At 31.4% G+C, this 6,008-nt stretch overlaps 1 long non-coding RNA gene across 1 annotated transcript in view; it reads left to right on the top strand.

Annotated features, from left to right (window-relative positions):
- Positions 1-385: 385 nt before the first annotated feature.
- The window catches only part of LOC109377137 (uncharacterized), a 31,189-nt gene continuing 25,566 nt past the window's right edge, over positions 386-6,008 (top strand). The window contains exons 1-2 of the long non-coding RNA XR_002122826.1: positions 386-621; positions 2,694-2,752. This is a non-coding gene — a long non-coding RNA (uncharacterized LOC109377137). The remainder of the gene's footprint in view (positions 622-2,693; positions 2,753-6,008) is intronic.

Below are 6,008 nucleotides of genomic sequence, written 5' to 3'. Positions count from 1 at the left end.
TTAGGCAAAATGAGGTATAGAATTCATTCTCGACTAAAGAGAAGGTGGTAGAGGTCTGGGACTTAAAAGGAAAGTAAGGCAATTCGCAAGAGGATGAAAAGACTTCATGCTTGGTAACAAATGTTTACGGGGCCATGAAGAAACAATTGGACAGAGAGGACTTCGAACGAACTGGCCTGCTAGGTCCCTCCCTATCACACACACCTAGTTTGTTTTAAACTATAGTTATCTATGATGATGGCTTCTTTCCTGGAGCAAACCCTCCATCTGAATTATTTTAAGCAGTTGTAGGGAGGAAGGTCAAAGTTTCTTTCTGAGGCTTTTGTTTCCTAAAAATAGTCAGCCTAAAATAACCTCATGCCAGAGAGGTTCCACATGCCACACATCTTGGGGTGGCAAATCCTGCCCCCCACACTACTATGTAGTAGAACCTTAGGAACTGTGTGCTGTTTGAGAGATTTGACTATCTACCAATCTCTGCTTTGATACCTTTTTTTTTTGCATTTGATTATACTTAATTAGATGGTGTTTTTCTTTATAATACTCATTTCATGAATATAAGCATGACCTCTCCAACAAGTTTAAGTTTGAGAAAGACATATGGTTCCCTGGTGCTCTAAAGTAAGTGCAAAATTGAGATTTACTGAATTATTGTAAATCTAAGGATTATGTTTATTGTTTTGTTTTCCTCTCTCTATATAGTTTTTTAAGAAATACTTTGCATTTGACTCTTCTGAGGAAGGGATAGGCTTTATGAAACTCTTACAATTAATGTCATTGTTCTGTTATCCTGGTTTTCATCTTCGTTGTCTTCATACCCACTATAAAACAGGTGAGGCTCAATTAAGGGAAGTGTGTTAAATGGATTCTGACTGCCTTTAGAACTATTCAGGTTAAAATAAATGAATAGATGCAAAAAGTGTACTTTAAAATATGTTTTGATCTGAACTCAACATTATGTATTTTTATAGGCAGTGTGGTATAAGAACTAGAGTTTTTCTAGATCTGATTCTCTTATACATAAAAATTTGGTGTAATATGCATTAATCTTAGCACTAAACTGTAATCAAGTAAACATTCATTTTTACCATAAACTTTGAATAATACAAAGGATATCCAACAGATATTTTTCATAGCCATAGTGAAAGTGTCTGATAGCTTTGCAAATAAAATATAATGTTGCATGCAAATTATATTACTGCTTATGTTTTATTTGAAATATTTATAATATTCATTTTGTAAATACAATATGCAGTACAAGAAAATGACAATAGTATAATTGAACTTCTATGAAAAATCTTGCCTCTGAAAATTTTAGATAAAATCAATCTTGCCTGAATTTACTGGGTTAGGAAGACTAATTTACTCATCTTCTTTCTTATTCTGGGAAGTGTACTATGTAAGAGATTACTGTCACTTCTTGACTTCACTTTAATCAAAAACCTGGTGAAAGTATACACAATTATAAACAAATATATTTTTCCGTTTATAGTTCTCATCATGCTTTTAGTAAGCCCACACAAATGTATACACTCCAACATTTTTTATTAGTTATATAACTGCATCTTAAATAAATGAAGAGGTTGTAACATAAACATTGTATAAAATGTTGTGACATGTTTCTAAAACTGATATATTTTGAGGAATATATTAATATATAATATTTTCATTATTAATGATACTATAAAATAATAAAAATATACTCATAAGGCAACCTTTATGTGAATAACAGACTAATATGAAATTGGGGCAGTATATGATTTAGGAGAGATATGATTACAGTGTTCTAGGTCATCGAGAAAGAATCAAGTTAAATAGGTTTTTTACTATTTTCTCCCTTTGACATTCACAATTGTTTCTGGTCAAAATACACAACTCTCAGGTGATAAGTCTGTGAAAAATATATTTCTGTATCTGATTGGCAGACGTTAATTTTTTTCTTGATTCAATCAGAAAATACTAGCAATACAAATGGTTTTGAATTTATTTGCAGTTTTTTAAAAAGAAAATCTCTTGAAAAACACTAATAAAGAAGATATTTAGAATTAAAGCCATCCTATCTTGTTCAATTTTCTTTCTTAGCAAGTTTTCAAAATAGTCAGGATTAGAGGTATTCTAGCATTTCATTTTTTTCTAAAGTTTTACAACTAAAATGTAAAGGTGATCAAAATAGTTCCCCTTTTTAAACATTAAATTATCTTTGCAAAATAAATGAAAATTTTGAGAACATCTTTTTATTTAGTGAGGAAGAATTTAGTATGTGGGACCTGAAAAACACAGGACATTAATGTATACTACCCAGACTTTTGAAGAAGATAATTCATGATTTCATAACATATGTAAGAAGAGTTAATACAGTACCAAACCACAAAGAATTTGAAGCCAGAAATTATGAAATAATAAGACAATGATTTGCAACATGACTTGACATTATCTACACTCTTTGAGATCAATTATTACCTTCATTGAGTTACCCCCAATCAAGTTATTTTTATACATTAAAGTAAAACAGAAAACATTCAGAGTATGTTATGGCAGATAAGACCACAGATCTAGATTTCTAAACCACCCTTTATTTGTTTATTAAAATGTGCAGTTCAAGAAGGAAGGAAGGCAGTGTGCACATACTAGAGATTGGATGATGCCTACAGTTCAAACATTAATAGGCTTTTTAATGCTTTGTTATAAATCAGGTCTTCCTTTACAAATTGTCTTGTGGCCAATAAGGGAAGTGGGACCTCACAATACTCAGGTAAGGGAGAAAAGACTTTGTGATACTCAGTGAGAAATGATAATATACCTTGCAATCATATACAGAGCAGGCCAAAAAAACATATATACATTTTAAGAAAGGAAAACTGCATTCAAATTGTAATACTCAATATATACTGATAACAAGAGATGACGCAAGTCATAGTTGACTTCTATAATTGCAAGAGGTGCTCAAAGTGGTTACCATCAGTGTCCAGACACTTCTGATTATGGAGAACTACTGCTTGAGCAATGTTGACCGAAGTGTTCACTTATATACATTTTTTTGGCACCCCTGGTATTAGCAAACTTTATAAAAACTAGTCAAAGGAAGCGCAGAGAATGTATATTTGAAAGTGGTCAAGTTTTCCAGTAAAATGCTAATGTTTTACTATTTAATTAAGAATATATATTATCTTTCCTACTAATTAACACATAGTAAGAGTTCATTTCTTCATAATTAATCTTTACTGTCTTTAAAGGAGAACTTTAAATAGCCAAAGAACATAATTATGTAGTGTTATTTTTCTGATAAGATCTTCTTAGCATGTAGATGAAACATACATCAGATTAGCTTACTTAAATTTAGAATATCATAGAATGGTAAACCAGGAAAGGAACTAGGATTTATTAATTGAAGCCTTTCTTTTTACAGATGAGAAAATGTGATCTCTGTAACAAAAATTAAAAATGCTAACCGTGCTTATGAGAGTAAATTGGTTTACCTATAATAATTTGTTTTTATTTAGCTATCAATTGGAGTATTAATCACTGGTTAATGTAATAGAGTTTTCAAGATAAAACTAAAAACAGATGTATCTTTTTACCTCTTATGTAATTAATATGCTAAACATTGAATCGATCAATTTTTCATTCAAAATAGAAATTATTGTGTTGGGAAGAACACTTTTTCATTGCCTATATTGTATATTGACAGCAATTTAAATCAAATGTTTGTGTTTCCAATACCCTTAAAACAACACAATAAGTAAACATTCCTTTCATCTAAACAAATAACACTAAAATACTTGTTAGATTTATAAATCTAACAAGTATAACTGGTGCAAAAAATATTAGAAGCAATCAATTCATTTACCCATTTATGAAAATATTTTTAGGAGTGATTTGGAAGGGGTAGAATTAGTCTATTAGAAAAGGTTATGGGGGAAAATAAGAACTACTTGCAGCCTTACAATCAATAAATGAAAACCCTGCCAATTGCTGGATGGAAAGCTGACCAGCTTCTAAGTTTCGTTCTATGCTAATAAAAACTAGTCCTTAGTAAGTTTTTAAATTTCCTTTCAGCTTCTCAAAATCTATTTGCCAAATGTTCTCCTGAGGTTTGGGACCACAGAAGTAAACTAGATTATAAGTTCTAAACTAAGAGTCAATAATATAATGAATTAGAAGACCATTAATTAATAATTTAATGATACATGAATGTAACCAATTTTTTAATATATATATATATATATATATATATATATATATATATATATATATATATATATTTGCAAATCATAAGAAATACCTGCAGCTATGAAACTATAAAACTGGTAGATATTGGGCTAAATTTATAAAGGTGGGGAGGAGGGCTAAGACTTAAATGAGCTGTATCAGCAAACAATTTGGAGGGGTAGCAGGGCAGGGTAGAGCTTCTAAACAGAGAACTGCAAGTGCAAAGTCCAGAAATTGGAAGAGAGTTTTTTGCACATTGAAGAAGAATGCATTAAAATATTATTGTGGGAAATATTGAATGGAGGAATGTCAAATATGTATTACAATAATAGGAAAATAACTACATGTCTAGCTTTTCTAAACAAAAAAGATGTCATTCATCAAATCAATTAGAATTTATTTTATTGCTTCAATATTGCTGTAACTTTTCCTCACTTTGGTTGAGTTACCTTCCATTGTTACATGTCAGAGTCAGATTCTAAAAAATTCATTGTATATGGAAGCAGACTCTGCTTCTTTATATAAGCATTATAAGCATGCTCATATTGTGTAATTCAGCAAAAATCTTTCTTTACAACAAGATTTTAACAAGAGTTTTCTTTCCTGGAAATAGGCCATAGAAAAAGCCAGAAGGTCTGCAAATAACAGATATGCACATTTTCCATCTAAATTCACAAAACGACAACATTTTGACAGGCATGGTATTTAGAAGAGAACTAAAATGAAGACAAGATCATTTATATTGCACTCATTGCACCATAAGTTTGTGGTTTTTCATGTCTCCCCACTCTCGAAACCATGAATGTCCAAAGAAAAAGATATCTTTATTAATCTCTGTATTTTCCCAAACCTAGCACAGAAGTTGTCAAAAGCACATATTGAGTGAATGTTTATTATATGTCTGGGTCAGAGCTATGGTCATAAACATTATCAGGAAGTGGCTAACAGTTGGGCAAGTGATGATGTAACTGTTATACCTAAGAGGAACGAATATGGGAGTCAACAAACTCTCCTGTTCCAGGAAGGAATGCTCTTGAGAACACCACTTTAAGGGAACAACCAGGCATAGGAATCTCACACCTTAAAAGGCCTCTCTTCCATATTTGAACAATGGTTACACTGACCTTAAAGCCTGTGTTCTTGTGGCTTTTGCCCAGAGGTGCAGACTCTGTGCTCCTCCATAATGCAGCCCTTCAAAGATCTGAAGACCACTCATGTTTTGCCATTACATTGACCTGGCTCGTTTGTTTACTGCTTGCTCATAAGAAGCGGTTTTTTAATATCCATTGATATTATTTCACCCTTACTATGTATATTGTATCGTTGTTCATTTCTCTGATACAATATCTTTAGTTAAATTTGCCAGAAGTAAAATCTGATTAGGAATAGTGAACCATAGGAGAAAAAGCCTAGATAGAAAAAAAGTGCAAAAGACAACATGGTAAACACAGCTAGGTTAGTTTGCCAACCATTTTTGCCAACCATTTTTATATCAATCTGGGGGCTAAAATAATGAAAAGGGCAAATTAATTTCTCTGAACATCTAAAAGTGTAAATGAGAAAGACAGAAATGTAAATAAATAATTCCATTGCAATGTGATATTTACTATAAAAGAATAATGCATTCTGAAATTGTTACTTTACTGTGAATTCAGTAATGTACCCAAACCCAGTTCCATTTAGAGTTCTAAAATAATGTAAAAGGATTATTCTCTTGATTCTTTGTATTTTTCTTAGTAATTGCCATGCCAAAACTTTGCTGCCTATCTAAAAACTGACCATGAGTCCCTCAACCACTT

The sequence above is a fragment of the Hipposideros armiger genome, unplaced genomic scaffold, assembly GCF_001890085.2.
Source record: "Hipposideros armiger isolate ML-2016 unplaced genomic scaffold, ASM189008v1 scaffold_1301, whole genome shotgun sequence".
In the NCBI taxonomy this organism is placed as follows: Eukaryota; Metazoa; Chordata; class Mammalia; order Chiroptera; family Hipposideridae; genus Hipposideros; species Hipposideros armiger.
Note: the sequence above shows the minus strand (reverse complement) of the source record. Positions and strands in the feature narration are given on the sequence as shown.